The 15,878-nt window shown below is 42.2% G+C and overlaps 9 non-coding genes across 9 annotated transcripts; all 9 read right to left on the bottom strand.

Moving 5' to 3' along the window:
* Window positions 1–7,591: 7,591 nt before the first annotated feature.
* Window positions 7,592–7,664, bottom strand: trnav-aac. The gene has a single exon. It is a non-coding gene; the product is annotated as a tRNA-Val (tRNA).
* A 692-nt stretch (window positions 7,665–8,356) lies between these two features.
* Window positions 8,357–8,428, bottom strand: trnav-cac. The gene has a single exon. It is a non-coding gene; the product is annotated as a tRNA-Val (tRNA).
* Window positions 8,429–8,797: 369 nt separating this feature from the next.
* Window positions 8,798–8,870, bottom strand: trnav-aac. Its single transcript has one exon. It is a non-coding gene; the product is annotated as a tRNA-Val (tRNA).
* A 695-nt stretch (window positions 8,871–9,565) lies between these two features.
* Window positions 9,566–9,638, bottom strand: trnav-cac. The gene has a single exon. It is a non-coding gene; the product is annotated as a tRNA-Val (tRNA).
* A 369-nt stretch (window positions 9,639–10,007) lies between these two features.
* Window positions 10,008–10,080, bottom strand: trnav-aac. Its single transcript has one exon. It is a non-coding gene; the product is annotated as a tRNA-Val (tRNA).
* Window positions 10,081–10,779: 699 nt separating this feature from the next.
* On the bottom strand, window positions 10,780–10,851 carry trnav-cac. Its single transcript has one exon. It is a non-coding gene; the product is annotated as a tRNA-Val (tRNA).
* Window positions 10,852–11,220: 369 nt separating this feature from the next.
* Window positions 11,221–11,293, bottom strand: trnav-aac. Its single transcript has one exon. It is a non-coding gene; the product is annotated as a tRNA-Val (tRNA).
* Window positions 11,294–11,985: 692 nt separating this feature from the next.
* Window positions 11,986–12,058, bottom strand: trnav-cac. The gene has a single exon. It is a non-coding gene; the product is annotated as a tRNA-Val (tRNA).
* A 1,138-nt stretch (window positions 12,059–13,196) lies between these two features.
* On the bottom strand, window positions 13,197–13,269 carry trnav-cac. Its single transcript has one exon. It is a non-coding gene; the product is annotated as a tRNA-Val (tRNA).
* Between the last annotated feature and the right edge of the window lie 2,609 nt (window positions 13,270–15,878).

Here is a 15,878-nt window from a genome sequence, read left to right as displayed (position 1 = left end):
TACGAACATTGTTTTCTGCACATATTTCACATTGACTCAAGATTTCATCCACCATTGCTTGCATGTAAGGTGACCAATAACCTTGCCTTTTCAACTTCTCCATCACTTTACCTCTACTACAGTGATCCAAACCATGAGCATCTGAGATCAACATTGTCAGCAATGCTACTGGTGCAACTAAATGTCCACTTTGTGATCTCCACAACCCACTTTCACTCATCATCGCACCTCTCTGCGCCCAGAGAGCATGCTCACTCGCACCTGCCTCCTGCTGCATCAGAATGATGTCTTCTGGTGTCACCATTGGTTCCAAGGTGACCACTGGTGCCAAGATAGCCATCTGGCACTTAGACGCTAGTTTTGCTGCCTCATCTGCGGCGTTGTTCCCTTTAATGACTAAATCATTACCTTTACGATGGGCGTTGCATTTAATCACTGCCAATCTTGATGGCAGCATCATCGATGCAATCAGCTCTTTTAGCTGTTCTTGATGTAGTACTGGACTACCGTCTGCTCTTTTGAAACCTCTTTGTTTCCAAACAGCAGCAAACAGATAACACACCCCATGGGCATAAGCCGAGTCTGTGAATATGTTTGCTACTTTTCCTTTTGCTAGTTTGCACGCTTCTGTCAGTGCTTTTAGTTCTGCTTTTTGAGCTGAGCATGGTTGCTCGCATTTTTCTGCTTTGACTGTTACAAAGTTGTCTCCTACTTGTTTAACCACAGCATAACCTGCATGGTTTCCAAGATGATCTCTGAAACATGACCCGTCGACAAAGTAAGTGACTTCCGCGTTCACTATCGGAGTTGACTCTAAATCGGGTCTTAGTCTCGTGTATTTCATTGTTTCTGCAAGACACTCATGTGGTTCTCCTTCACAGTCTAGAGGTACCATGTCAGCAGGGTTGTTTGTTGTGCACTTTTGCACAGTGACGTCTGGATATGTTAAAAGTGGCATGTACTGTAAACATCTTGCCTGAGTCATCACAAACTTTCCTTGATTTATCAGTTCTGTGATTTTGTGGTGGGTCCGTATTATTATCGGATAACCCATTGTTATGGTTGATGCTTTTTCATAAGCGTAGTAGACTGCTGCTAGACTTTGATAACATGGTGGCCAGCCTTGGGCCACATTGTCTAGTTTAGTGCTGTAATAAGCAATGGCTTGCTTCCGTCGTCCTACACAGGTTTCTTGCATTAGTACAGCTGACACGTACATGTTTTTTCTGTTGGCCACATTCAGGTAAAATACTTTATCGTAGTCTGGCAATGCCAAAGTTGGTGCCATTTGCATTTCCTGTTTTAGTGTTTCAAAGGCTACTTTAGCTTCAGTTGTCCATTTTAACACTGCTTTCAACGACTGGTTTCCTGTCTCTTTTATGAGTTCCCTAAGCGGTGCTGTTTTTTCCGCATAGTTCTCAATCCAGTCTGCATTGAATCCTGTCATTCCTAAAAATGTCATCATTTCGCCGACTGTCCGCGGACTTGGAGCTTTGCTGACACCTTCCAGTTGAGAAGGTGAAATGCCAACTGTTCCTTGTGATATTTGTCTTCCTAAATAATCTACTTGTGGTTGACAATATTGTAGTTTTTGTTTGGAGACCTTGTGTCCTCCCTCTGCTAATCTTTGTAGAACTTTGATTGAGTCCTGATGACAGTCATTTAGTGTGTTTCCGCAGATTAACAAATCGTCCACATACTGTAACACAGTTCCAGTTAAATTGAGTCCTTCCAAATCATTTTTTAGCACTTGATTAAATATGTGCGGACTGAGTTTAAACCCTTGAGGCAATCGGGTATAACTGAGTTTTTTACCTCTGTAGGTAAATGCGAATAAATGTTGTGACTCTTCTGATAGCGGAATGCTGAAAAACGCTGAACAGAGGTCAATAACGGTAAAGAAACGAGCTTCAGTTGGTATTGAATTTAAGAGAGTGTTTGGATTTGGCACGTCCGATTCTGCATCTACTATTATCTTGTTTATTTCTCTTAAGTCATGAACAAGACGGTATTTGTTTTTGTCTGCTTTCAGAACTGGAAAAATTGGAGTGTTGCATTGACTTTCTACTTCCACCAGCACACCTGCTTGCATCAGTCCATCAATAGTTTTCTGGATGCCTCGTTCTGCTTCTGGTTTCAATGGGTATTGCTGGCGAAAAGGAAACTGTGCATTTGGTTTTATTTGAACTGACACCGGCTCTGCAGATTTTACTAAGCCCACATCTGTGTCGTGTTTAGACCATAAGTGCTCAGAGACATGTTTTAGCATGTCCTGCATAAATGGTTGATCTTCAGAGGAACCATCTTCCTCAGACTGATCTTTAGGATCAACAGGCACTGTCACAACTTGTGGTTTTGCTGTCATTGTTGTTTCACATAAGATCTTGATCATTGTTCCATCACATGATTGTGAAATTGATGGATTGTCTGTGTCTTCCCATGTTGTCTCAGTTGCAAGTTTCATCATTGGTCCCAGATCTTTTGCATGAAATCCTTTATTTACAAACAATGTAATGTGTGGTACTGATTCTGAAACATTGTACCACTCTGAAATGAAATCATTTTGTTTCACATTTAAAGCTGCACCTTGGTTACCAATAACAATGCATTGTGTTTCAAGATTAACAGTTTTATTTTTTGTAGAACTGTCCCATTTTTCTTCAAACTCCTTGCTCTTTGAAATGTCATAGAACATGGTGCAGTGGTAATCTAGAAAAGGTTTTCTGGCTTCTGGAATTTGAGCTTTAATGTATCGGCCCCAGTTAGTGACTACACTTTCAACTGGGCCTGAAATGTCTCCTAGCCAATAAACATTAGCTTCATGTGTTTGCATGTACATTTGAAAATCCAAACCTGTTTTATCAACATACAAACCCTGAGGAGAACACCAAATTTTTAATTTCATCCTACATAATGCATCTCTTCCCAACAGGTTAATTGGTGTTTGGTCAGAGACAAGAATGGGTATTCTTATCTCATCTTCATCAGTTGCCAGTCGTACAGGAGCTGTCATTTGTATTAACTGTCTTGTTCCCGAGAACCCTACTGTTGAAATGAATTTATTAGACATGGGGAGGTGCTTTGCATAATTTGGACTTACACACGTGTAAGCTGCTCCTGTATCGACCAGCATTGGTGTTTCTTTTTCTTCAATTAGAATTTTAACATTGGTTCATTTTCAGCACCCTCGCTTACGATCGGGCACTGGTTCTCCCCTGTAAGGTTCTCTGGGCACCCCTAGTAACCAAAATTTGGTGGGTTTACAGGGCGTCTTGTCAGACCTGGACGGAACCGGCCACGCGATTGCCTTCTGTAGGTGCTGTTGCCTCTTGGGCAATGCTCGGCACGATGTCCAAGTTCATTGCATGTCCAACATGCTCCCATTATTCCAGGTGCACCAGACCTGCCTCTGTTAGTCCAGGCGGAACCTCTTTGTTGTCGTCCGCGAAGTCCGTATGGCTGTGAGTTAAATGCTTGAGGATAGACATTCACCACCGGATGTTGCAGCTGGGTTGATTGAGGAGCTGGAAAACTCCTTTGTGCCTGATTTGCCACATCAGGTACAGGTTCTGAAAATCCTTGGGGTGGTGGTGCCACATGTTCAGTCGTATTAATCATTATGGCTTGAGTCTTGGCTTTGTTTTTTCCTGTCAGTTCTCCAAGCTGCATTTGTGCCAATTTTCTCTGAACGTTTTTATCTTGTTCTGCAATCTTCATCTCCTCTCTTCTGTGTTTCTCAACTGCATGTATCACATGGTCACGGAACTCTCTATGGGGCATTGACGTCAGAGCCACCACGTCTTCTAACTTGCTTCTCACTGAAGCCGGCATTGCTTCAACGATGGAGTTCCGGAACAGAGTTGTCAACACAGGGCTCTTATCAATTTCCTCCTCCGTTTCTTGCTTCCATCTTTTCATCTCATTTGCGATGTAAGTTGCTGGGTTTTCTGTGGCATCAATGGGATTCGCTTTTAAGGCTTTCGGATCAATTTTCGTTGGAAATTCCTTTCGGAGTACTTCCCACATTGCTGTGCGAAATAAATTGAATCCGATTCCATCTGCTCTCTGCTGGAGCATCCACGCAAAACGTTCCTTCAAGACGTTTTCCATGGTATGTGTTCCCATGCACTGTGCAAGGACAGCCTTTAGATCCCCAATAGCCAACATTTTCCCCACATTTAACTCTTCAAACACCTTTATCCACTTACTGGCACCCTCGTTAATGTCTGGCAATTTTGCGACCACTCCGACAAGATCTTGACTGGCCCACGGGACGTAGTTCGCGACATTACCTTTTACTAATATTGGTAATTGTTTAACATTGGTGTCTCTCTGAGGTGAATGTGCGTTGGGACGATACCTTAAATTAAAATCACTTCTCCTTCTAGTAGTGGCTTGTGCTCCTGCTCCAGGATTTTGTAATGCCTGTTTTTCTGCTATTAGTTGGTTTTCCACTGAGAGCTCACTAGGATTTCCTGGCACAATATTTTGTCTTATGGATTCTTCCTCAATTTCGTGTTCCAATTGTTCAATTATCGTGCGGTCAATTTCTCTTTTCAGATCTATCCCTTCGTGATCTAGGTTTATCCAAAATGAATCACCCTTTTGCTTGCCAGCATAGTCAGCATAACAGTCTATCCCACCCATCGGTTTCAAGGTCAACGACCTTCTGACCTCATCAGATATTAACTTTTTTGTTGTGCTGCAGTGCGTTGGTGCTAAATTGTCTGCATATACAGGGGAATCTGAGTTTATTGGGCCCTCATTATTCTTATGGGTTGCAACTGAGACAGCTGGAGATCCTGACTTATGCACAGACGAATACATGTTTGCTAGGGCGGGATCTTTTTGGTGAGGTGACCCTCCTGCATCTGTAACACTGATGTGTGAGGCTTTAGTCATAATCTCTTTATGTGATGTAGACTCCTCTCCAGTTTTATCTCCTTCTCTCATCTCATCTAAAATCAGAGAATCTTTGTTCTTGTAATGGAAATCTCCCATTAAATTGACAGTTCCGGAAAGTGTCGGGTAAATTCCAGCAGTTTTTTCTGCCTTATCATTTACAGATTGCTGTTTCATCTCCATATATTTTTGCTTTAAAGCTCGTCTATAAGCCTCTCCTTCCGTTTTAAAAAGGTTTAAAATCTTCAGCTCGAGGTCACGTTTATCTTTCTTTTCTTTGTATTGCTGTTCGCTTTGTAGTCCAGAATTCTGACCTCCATTTGCTCACAAAGAGCTGTATCAAAACTGCCCTGTTCTGGCCACGGGGAAGTTAAACGTTCCGTCCGTTTGCTCCATTTCTTTGAAATCTTTTGAATTTTTGACGCAATTTCGGGGTTCTTTAATCCTATGACAACAATTGGAATGTTTGCCATTTTATTCTGTATTAGTTTCGTTAGGCCAAGTTAAGAAAAACTAGTACTAACAGGTTCTGCTGGGTTAACTTCTCTTCGCAGAAAAAAGAAAAACTCTGCAGTCTGAACTGCCTTTTCTCAAATGTGTGTGTGCTTTCCGTGAGGGAGGGGTCTTGGCTCGGGACAGCTATGTGTGTGCGGTTCTCCTGCCTGCGTAGAGCTGTATGTGTGTTTCCTGCTCTGCTCTGCCTGCTGAGCTGTGTGTGCGAACTTAGTGTGTGTAAGATTTTCCTTTCGGTGGGGGCTGAGGAATTTGGCACCGGTCACTGGTCACTGATGGCTAAAAATAACTCAGCCTGCTGTTTTTCTCTCTCCACTGACAAGCAGAAAGGAGAAACCAAAGAAGTTTGCAGATCTTATTGCCAAAAAGTTTTCGCACCCGAAAAATCTCTTGCACAATTATCCAACCTTCAAGCACAAAGTATCTGCACCCACATCATGTCAACACAACAGCTTAGATAAATATACACTTTGGTCCACCAAGATTTCTTACAAAAAATAGAAGTTTCCAAGCACTTTACCTTATCAACCTAGGCAAACTTTACCTCGGACAGTGGGACTTTGAATTAAAGACAAAAAACAGAGCAAAGCAACCACCCATGCATTTTAGTCACACAATAGAGCTCTCATCTTTTATAATCACACATAGACGTCTGACACACCACAACACAATCAGTCATTCTCAATCATAACTTCTCATCATTCTCATGTTTTCCTTTCACTCTCACTCTCCCGGGAAACTTATTGTTTGTTTTCTTAATGGTCCAAATGTTCAATGTTCCTGGATTTTAACTGTGCGCACAGAGAATTTAAATCAGGTTTTTTTTATGGGACCCAGAGCAAAAAAAAAAAAAAAAGTTAAAAATAAACGTTTATACTTCACGTGCACCAGCAAGGCCTCTTTGCTTCAAATTTGATAGGAGGCTTTAACCTCGTTTGCCTAAACCTGGAGTACTCAACCAAAAACAGACTGCAGTCAACTCTGTTAAGGCCACATTTTCATCGGAGTTCCACGCATGGAATGATCCGAGAACTGCCTTATTCTTTTTTCAAGCGCTTACATTAACAGGGCCGCGCCCTAAAGACTCCGACCAACCGAACATTTATAAGATCAATTCTTTCAGAAATGATCTCTTTGATTCTAAAAAGTTATGTATATTAGAAAAACTTCAGCAAAGACCCGTACTGGTCCGATTCATTTCTTATACGCCGTCGCTTCTAACGTCATATTTGACGGGACATCCGATAAAAGCGGCTGGGAGTAACCAATCACTTCTTTAAGTTGTCATGTGTGCCCAACTGTGGAGGAAGCAAATATCATTCCAAATCTTTTGATATTTTTAAGACAACTTATTTTTCTACGTAGAAAAATACCAAATAGATGTCAAGCCAAAGGAACGACCACTCCCGTCTGTCAATCAATCACAAACAACGCTCTTCCCACTTCAAATTACACAGGCGGCAGATTCATCGCTAACAAGCAGAGAGAGCCGAAGACAGAGCAGTAAAAAATGTATTTTCACTCACCTCTGTCCTCTCTCCTCCACCCCAGCGCGGAGGGGCCAGGTCCGTGCGGGGGAACCCAAGCCGTCTGTCCGGGAAGGCAAAAACTCCCTTTTTTCCTATCACGTCGGGGTCACCAATTTTGTGGGAGAATTACTTAACTATTAACCTTATAAAAAGAAAGAAAGACTCAGAGAAAATGGCGTTCCTTTGTCTTAACAACGAGAATTCGTCTTTATTATGCCTAGAAACGTACAAAACGGGTTTCCGGAGCGAATTCTGACATTCAAATACAATGGTCGTCACTTTAAAGGCTCATAATGTGTGTGCGTTAAACACAAGTGTCTGTGTGTCTCCATTGGTGTGTGTGCGTTACACGCTATTGACGTCAATTGGCAACAGGGCTTAAATTCTGGGAAGTGTTTATCACGAAAAGTACAACAACAGAGCGATTAATTCCGCTACTTGACATATTTTGGAACCGTCCAGTTAAACAGATGTTTCCTCTTACTTCCATCGGCGAGAGCCAGGGAAAAAAGGTCAAAATGACCCGAACTCCCATACATGGCACAGCTCAAGATCCACCCGTGTCCTTTGAAAGGAAGTGAGCAGTCAGGAGAACCTGCCACGATTATTACCAAATCAAACTATAGTAAAACATCAACCTAAACTGCTGTTTCTGCCAGGTTTCGAGCCTGGGACCTTTTGCGTGTTAGGCAAACGTGATGACCACTACACTACAGAAACTTCCTGTTCTGTCACACCTATCATTATGGGAAACTCACTATGTCTAGCCATTGAAAAAGAATTCGGGAAATCAAGATTTCCGGTTTATCGTGTGGAGCTATTCTTTGTTTTACCAAGTGCTTTATGCCATTTACTGTAGGTCTAAGGATTGCTTACTGTTTGTCAGGAATGATTGGTTGAAAGGAATCTACTTATCCTCCATCCAGGATTCTTGCAATATCACCATATAAGGTTGAATTAACCTAATGCAGCAACCATCCATCCAGCCATCCATCCATCCACTTTCTAACACGCTTATCCCTATGGGGGTTGCGAGGGGTGCTGGTGCCTATCTCCAGCTGTCAACGGGCGAGAGGCGGGGGTTCACCCTGGACAGGTCACCAGTCTATGGCAGGGTAAATGCAACAACCAAATTTTTCCTAAAAAGAATGTTAATGGAAAACCTTAAACTAGGTGTCCCTCTGTGAAGAAGGGTTAGTTGTTCTGTCAATAACCCTCTGGCGGACAATGCTAAGGACACATCTCAGAAGCAACCAAGGTTCAATTAAGACAAGTTAGATGACTGGGTTCTTCCCATTACAACATGGCACAGCTCAGATCCATCAGCATTCTTTGAAGGGAAGTGAGCAGTCAGGAGAACTTGCCGCGATTTTTATCAAATCAAGCTATAGTCAACCATGATCTAAAACCACTGTTTCTGCCAGGTTTCGAACCTGGGCCTTTTGCGTGTGAGGCAAACGTGATGACCACTACACTACAGAAACTTCATGTTTGGCTCTCTGCATGACGGATGACTCACTATGTCTAGGCAATGTAAAAAGGTTCTGGAGATCAAGATTTCCGGTTCATCGTGTGGAGCTACACTTTGTTTTACCAAGTGCTTAATGCCATGAAACTGTAGGTCTAAGGATTGCTTACTGTTTTGTCCATAACCCTCTGGCGGACAATGCTACGGACACATCTCAGAAGAAAACAAGGTTCAATTAGGACAAGTTAGATGACTGGGTTCTGACCATCACAACATGGCACAGCTCAAGATCCACCCGTGTCCTTTGAAAGGAAGTGAGCAGTCAGGAGAACCTGCCACGATTATTAGCAAATCAAACTATAGTAAAACATCAACCTAAAACTACTGTTTCTGCCAGGTTTCGAGCCTGGGACCTTTTGCGTGTTAGGCAAACGTGATGACCACTACACTACAGAAACTTCCTGTTCTGTCACACCTATCATTATGGGAAACTCACTATGTCTAGCCATTGAAAAAGAATTCGGGAAATCAAGATTTCCGGTTTATCGTGTGGAGCTATTCTTTGTTTTACCAAGTGCTTTATGCCATTTACTGTAGGTCTAAGGATTGCTTACTGTTTGTCAGGAATGATTGGTTGAAAGGAATCTACTTATCCTCCATCCAGGATTCTTGCAATATCACCATATAAGGTTGAATTAACCTAATGCAGCAAACCATCCATCCAGCCATCCATCCATCCACTTTCTAACACGCTTATCCCTATGGGGGTTGCGAGGGGTGCTGGTGCCTATCTCCAGCTGTCAATGGGCGAGAGGCGGGGGTTCACCCTGGACAGGTCACCAGTCTATGGCAGGGTAAATGCAACAACCAAATTTTTCCTAAAAAGAATGTTAATGGAAAACCTTAAACTAGGTGTCCCTCTGTGAAGAAGGGTTAGTTTGTTCTGTCAATAACCCTCTGGCGGACAATGCTAAGGACACATCTCAGAAGCAACCAAGGTTCAATTAAGACAAGTTAGATGACTGGGTTCTTCCCATTACAACATGGCACAGCTCAAGATCCATCAGCATTCTTTGAAGGGAAGTGAGCAGTCAGGAGAACTTGCCGCGATTTTTATCAAATCAAGCTATAGTCAACCATGATCTAAAACCACTGTTTCTGCCAGGTTTCGAACCTGGGGCCTTTTGCGTGTGAGGCAAACGTGATGACCACTACACTACAGAAACTTCATTTTTGGCTCTCTGCATGACGGATGACTCACTATGTCTAGGCAATGAAAAAAGGTTCTGGAGATCAAGATTTCCAGTTCATCGTGTGGAGCTACACTTTGTTTTACCAAGTGCTTAATGCCATGAAACTGTAGGTCTAAGGATTGCTTACTGTTTTGTCCATAACCCTCTGGCGGACAATGCTACGGACACATCTCAGAAGAAAACAAGGTTCAATTAGGACAAGTTAGATGACTGGGTTCTGACCATCACAACATGGCACAGCTCAAGATCCACCCGTGTCCTTTGAAAGGAAGTGAGCAGTCAGGAGAACCTGCCACGATTATTAGCAAATCAAACTATAGTAAAACATCAACCTAAAACTACTGTTCCTGCCAGGTTTCGAGACTGGGACCTTTTGCGTGTTAGGCAAACGTGATGACCACTACACTACAGAAACTTCCTGTTCTGTCACACCTATCATTATGGGAAACTCACTATGTCTAGCCATTGAAAAAGAATTCGGGAAATCAAGATTTCCGGTTTATCGTGTGGAGCTATTCTTTGTTTTACCAAGTGCTTTATGCCATTTACTGTAGGTCTAAGGATTGCTTACTGTTTGTCAGGAATGATTGGTTGAAAGGAATCTACTTATCCTCCATCCAGGATTCTTGCAATATCACCATATAAGGTTGAATTAACCTAATGCAGCAACCATCCATCCATCCAGCCATCCATCCATCCACTTTCTAACACGCTTATCCCTATGGGGGTTGCGAGGGGTGCTGGTGCCTATCTCCAGCTGTCAACGGGGCGAGAGGCGGGGGTTCACCCTGGACAGGTCACCAGTCTATGGCAGGGTAAATGCAACAACCAAATTTTTCCTAAAAAGAATGTTAATGGAAAACCTTAAACTAGGTGTCCCTCTGTGAAGAAGGGTTAGTTGTTCTGTCAATAACCCTCTGGCGGGACAATGCTAAGGACACATCTCAGAAGCAACCAAGGTTCAATTAAGACAAGTTAGATGACTGGGTTCTTCCCATTACAACATGGCACAGCTCAAGATCCATCAGCATTCTTTGAAGGGAAGTGAGCAGTCAGGAGAACTTGCCGCGATTTTTATCAAATCAAGCTATAGTCAACCATGATCTAAAACCACTGTTTCTGCCAGGTTTCGAACCTGGGGCCTTTTGCGTGTGAGGCAAACGTGATGACCAAACACTACAGAAACTTCATTTTTGGCTCTCTGCATGACGGATGACTCACTATGTCTAGGCAATGAAAAAAGGTTCTGGAGATCAAGATTTCCGGTTCATCGTGTGGAGCTACACTTTGTTTTACCAAGTGCTTAATGCCATGAAACTGTAGGTCTAAGGATTGCTTACTGTTTTGTCCATAACCCTCTGGCGGACAATGCTACGGACACATCTCAGAAGAAAACAAGGTTCAATTAGGACAAGTTAGATGACTGGGTTCTGACCATCACAACATGGCACAGCTCAAGATCCACCCGTGTCCTTTGAAAGGAAGTGAGCAGTCAGGAGAACCTGCCACGATTATTAGCAAATCAAACTATAGTAAAACATCAACCTAAAACTACTGTTTCTGCCAGGTTTCGAGCCTGGGACCTTTTGCGTGTTAGGCAAACGTGATGACCACTACACTACAGAAACTTCCTGTTCTGTCACACCTATCATTATGGGAAACTCACTATGTCTAGCCATTGAAAAAGAATTCGGGAAATCAAGATTTCCGGTTTATCGTGTGGAGCTATTCTTTGTTTTACCAAGTGCTTTATGCCATTTACTGTAGGTCTAAGGATTGCTTACTGTTTGTCAGGAATGATTGGTTGAAAGGAATCTACTTATCCTCCATCCAGGATTCTTGCAATATCACCATATAAGGTTGAATTAACCTAATGCAGCAACCATCCATCCAGCCATCCATCCATCCACTTTCTAACACGCTTATCCCTATGGGGGTTGCGAGGGTGCTGGTGCCTATCTCCAGCTGTCAACGGGCGAGAGGCGGGGGTTCACCCTGGACAGGTCACCAGTCTATGGCAGGGTAAATGCAACAACCAAATTTTTCCTAAAAAGAATGTTAATGGAAAACCTTAAACTAGGTGTCCCTCTGTGAAGAAGGGTTAGTTGTTCTGTCAATAACCCTCTGGCGGACAATGCTAAGGACACATCTCAGAAGCAACCAAGGTTCAATTAAGACAAGTTAGATGACTGGGTTCTTCCCATTACAACATGGCACAGCTCAAGATCCATCAGCATTCTTTGAAGGGAAGTGAGCAGTCAGGAGAACTTGCCGCGATTTTTATCAAATCAAGCTATAGTCAACCATGATCTAAAATCACTGTTTCTGCCAGGTTTCGAACCTTGGGCCTTTTGCGTGTGAGGCAAACGTGATGACCACTACACTACAGAAACTTCATTTTTGGCTCTCTGCATGACGGATGACTCACTATGTCTAGGCAATGAAAAAAGGTTCTGGAGATCAAGATTTCCGGTTCATCGTGTGGAGCTACACTTTGTTTTACCAAGTGCTTAATGCCATGAAACTGTAAGTCTAAGGATTGCTTACTGTTTTGTCCATAACCCTCTGGCGGACAATGCTACGGACACATCTCAGAAGAAAACAAGGTTCAATTAGGACAAGTTAGATGACTGGGTTCTGACCATCACAACATGGCACAGCTCAAGATCCACCCGTGTCCTTTGAAAGGAAGTGAGCAGTTAGGAGAACCTGCCACGATTATTAGCAAATCAAACTATAGTAAAACATCAACCTAAAACTACTGTTAATGCCAGGTTTCGAGACTGGGACCTTTTGCGTGTTAGGCAAACGTGATGACCACTACACTACAGAAACTTCCTGTTCTGTCACACCTATCATTATGGGAAACTCACTATGTCTAGCCATTGAAAAAGAATTCGGGAAATCAAGATTTCCGGTTTATCGTGTGGAGCTATTCTTTGTTTACCAAGTGCTTTATGCCATTTACTGTAGGTCTAAGGATTGCTTACTGTTTGTCAGGAATGATTGGTTGAAAGGAATCTACTTATCCTCCATCCAGGATTCTTGCAATATCACCATATAAGGTTGAATTAACCTAATGCAGCAACCATCCATCCATCCAGCCATCCATCCATCCACTTTCTAACACGCTTATCCCTATGGGGGTTGCGAGGGGTGCTGGTGCCTATCTCCAGCTGTCAACGGGCGAGAGGCGGGGGTTCACCCTGGACAGGTCACCAGTCTATGGCAGGGTAAATGCAACAACCAAATTTTTCCTAAAAAGAATGTTAATGGAAAACCTTAAACTAGGTGTCCCTCTGTGAAGAAGGGTTAGTTGTTCTGTCAATAACCCTCTGGCGGACAATGCTAAGGACACATCTCAGAAGCAACCAAGGTTCAATTAAGACAAGTTAGATGACTGGGTTCTTCCCATTACAACATGGCACAGCTCAAGATCCATCAGCATTCTTTGAAGGGAAGTGAGCAGTCAGGAGAACTTGCCGCGATTTTTATCAAATCAAGCTATAGTCAACCATGATCTAAAACCACTGTTTCTGCCAGGTTTCGAACCTGGGGCCTTTTGCGTGTGAGGCAAACGTGATGACCAAAACACTACAGAAACTTCATTTTTGGCTCTCTGCATGACGGATGACTCACTATGTCTAGGCAATGAAAAAAGGTTCTGGAGATCAAGATTTCCGGTTCATCGTGTGGAGCTACACTTTGTTTTACCAAGTGCTTAATGCCATGAAACTGTAGGTCTAAGGATTGCTTACTGTTTTGTCCATAACCCTCTGGCGGACAATGCTACGGACACATCTCAGAAGAAAACAAGGTTCAATTAGGACAAGTTAGATGACTGGGTTCTGACCATCACAACATGGCCACAGCTCAAGATCCACCCGTGTCCTTTGAAAGGAAGTGAGCAGTCAGGAGAACCTGCCACGATTATTAGCAAATCAAAACTATAGTAAAACATCAACCTAAAACTACTGTTTTCTGCCAGGTTTCGAGCCTGGGACCTTTTGCGTGTTAGGCAAACGTGATGACCACGACACTACAGAAACTTCCTGTTCTGTCACACCTATCATTATGGGAAACTCACTATGTCTAGCCATTGAAAAGAATTCGGGAAATCAAGATTTCCGGTTTATCGTGTGGAGCTATTCTTTGTTTTACCAAGTGCTTTATGCCATTTACTGTAGGTCTAAGGATTGCTTACTGTTTGTCAGGAATGATTGGTTGAAAGGAATCTACTTATCCTCCATGCAGGAATCACCAAGATTCATCCAATATTGCATACATTTTAATGTGGCAAACCTCCATCAATCCATCCAGCCTCCAACATCCACTAACGGGCATTCGAGGGTTGCTGGTCATATCTATGTCAAATCGAGAGGCGGGGGTTCACCCTGGACAGGTCACCAGTCTATGGCAGGGTAAATGCAACACCAATTTTTCCTAAAAGAATGTTAATACCCTTAAACCTTTTCTGAAGAAGGGTTAGTTGTTTCTGTAACCCTCTGGCGGACAATGCTAACAATCTCAGAAGCAACCAAGGTTCAATTAAGACAATTAGATGACTGGGTCTTCCCTTGACATGAACTCACATTGCTACCTTTTTACGCTGCCAGAACTGCACGATTTTTTGATCAATATTTTTATCAATAACCATAGGTACTGCTCCCGGAGCAACAGTAGACTAAGCAATCATTTTTAGTTACTCCCTGACAGTATACCATGCTGTGATACCATGTATTATGTAAGGCCTTTGCCATAAAGGATCTCCCCTTGGTCTGATTCCGTGCCATTTAATATCCTGTAGTTTATTAGTGCTCTTGGTATAGCTACTTTGGATTGCGTTTTTCATAAAATGATCTAAACCTTCAGGAAATCCTCACATCCTTCTTTTAGAGCATCCATACTGTTTTGGATCCGTTCTGTGAATTCTAATATTGGTTTTGTCCTGGTTTGACGAAGTCACACCAGGAGAAGGACGTTGTAATTAATCTTGTTAATGAAGGTTTAGTACTTTTTAAACTCCTTTGTGGATTAAATGTACTTGAAACTACTGCTGTTTTGGGTTCTACTGCAGTTTGAAACTATTGTCGTGGATTTGCTTAGTCGTGGGCGGTTGTTGGAGGTTAGGTTGGTTATGCTTTTTCAGTCGAGGCACCGTAGGTTTTGCATTTTCTAAATTGTATCAACCTCTGTAGGTTGCACTTCCTTTTGATTTGTATATACCTTTTTAGTTTTATCGTTATTTTTGAACTTTGTATGTGAGTTAAGATTGTAGATGCTGATGTAATGTTAATGTCTTAACCGTTAGGTTGTCGGTTTATTTGGGTCCTGATTTGGTGACTGAAGTAGGTAAAGTCACATGTGCACTTGGGACAGTAATTTTTTCACTTCTACAGTAGTTGTAGAAGCCCATGTTTGTGGGGGGGAAACAAAGATTTCTTTTGGTAAAGCCTCTTTTTTCGGTAAGTTCCATAATATAGATGAATCAACTTTTCACTTAAGTGATATCTTCAAATTTCAACTCGTATGTTTTGTCAATACCGGAAGGCTATAACATCTGCTTCAATAATCCATCCACAATTTGCAATCTTAACAGTCATTTTACAATTAATGTTTTCTTGATTTATACTAGATTAATGATGGCTCACATAGCATGCGAATTACACATCCTTCGTCTGTCACCTTTTCAACAATCTAGAGATAATGACGTTTCTTCAACCAAATCATATTTATCACTGTCTGGTTCAACATGAAATCCTAATTTGATCATTAACAATTTGAACTGTAGCAATCATCTCCTTGTCTCCTATTCGCTCTAAATCACCATTTCGTGTACCTCCTTTACCATTACCTGGATTCTTTATTGTTAAGTCATATTTGTAATTGTCCTCAGGATTCCAATGGGACTCTATTCTTACTTCTACGCAACAAAACCATCGTCCTTAATGTATAAAAGGATTGAACACTGGTCTGCCCCATACACTTTATATTCCTGTTTAACACTTTTTCCGCATAATTTCCTGGTATTGTAATAGACATTTACCTCAAATTCTGTATCTAATTCTGTATGAAATTCTGTATCGGTTATGTTGCTTTCCATTTGAATTCAGCATGGGTCTTTCTTTTCTTACGCATTCTTTTTGTTTTTACTCTTAATTGTTCTCTAAGACCTAGATGAGTCGTTAACTTTAGTTCAGCTGGCAAAAACAC

This window comes from Fundulus heteroclitus, unplaced genomic scaffold, assembly GCF_011125445.2.
Source record: "Fundulus heteroclitus isolate FHET01 unplaced genomic scaffold, MU-UCD_Fhet_4.1 scaffold_805, whole genome shotgun sequence".
Taxonomy (NCBI): domain Eukaryota; kingdom Metazoa; phylum Chordata; class Actinopteri; order Cyprinodontiformes; family Fundulidae; genus Fundulus; species Fundulus heteroclitus.
Note: the sequence above shows the minus strand (reverse complement) of the source record. Positions and strands in the feature narration are given on the sequence as shown.